Source organism: Atta colombica, unplaced genomic scaffold (genome assembly GCF_001594045.1).
Source record: "Atta colombica isolate Treedump-2 unplaced genomic scaffold, Acol1.0 scaffold141, whole genome shotgun sequence".
NCBI lineage: Eukaryota > Metazoa > Arthropoda > Insecta > Hymenoptera > Formicidae > Atta > Atta colombica.
Window position 1 is genome coordinate 1,020,236 of NW_017259230.1, and position 748 is coordinate 1,020,983.

Sequence of the window (748 nt, forward strand, 5' to 3'; positions counted from 1 at the left end):
ATTATATAATTGATCTTTTTACATTAATTATTCGTTTGAATTTTATGCGCTCGTCTTATCTTTGTATTGTTGAAAAAAACTAAAAATCCTGTATTTCTTGTTATTTAATGAAATTTATAATAAATAATCTGGAATAATTAAATTTTGAGAAATTATATCTGATAGAATGAAATATATTTGATGTGTGCCTTATAATACGATTCACTTGAAATTATTTTAAATGTTTACAAGTTATATTTGTATTTTAAATTTAAACACACGTATATTTACTACGATATGTAATATTCTAATCAGAACGTGATGTGTATAGCGTCTGTGGATCGCGACATGGTTGTGAAATCATCTCGATTTGTGGCTTGGAACAATGTCGATCGTGATTCGCATTCATGACGCGTACACACGTTATATCTACGTATAAATTAATTGCAATTTGCCGTAACCAGATTGCCTGTAAGCTGGCAGTTGTATGGCCACAATATTCCTCCGTAAAAGCTATTGCAACCATAACCAGTAATTGATATGTTTCTGTATTTTGCTTGTGAAATAATATTCTTCCAGCGAGATGAAACACAAAGTATTCACGGTTGCCACAGGTGTCAAATGTTTTTGTTAGATATTTTATGAATTTTTCAAAGAACGTCAATTTTGACCATGCTTTTATACACGAACACAAAGTTTTTACAACGTGAAAGAGAGAGAGAGAGAGAGAGAGAGAGAGAGAGAGAGAGAGAGAGAGAGAGAGAGAGAG

At 31.6% G+C, this 748-nt stretch overlaps 1 protein-coding gene across 2 annotated transcripts in view; it reads right to left on the bottom strand.

Moving 5' to 3' along the window:
* LOC108684971 (octopamine receptor beta-3R-like) overlaps nt 1-748 on the bottom strand; it is a 27,330-nt gene that overhangs the window by 19,364 nt on the left and 7,218 nt on the right. The gene's annotated exons all lie outside the window — the stretch shown is intronic.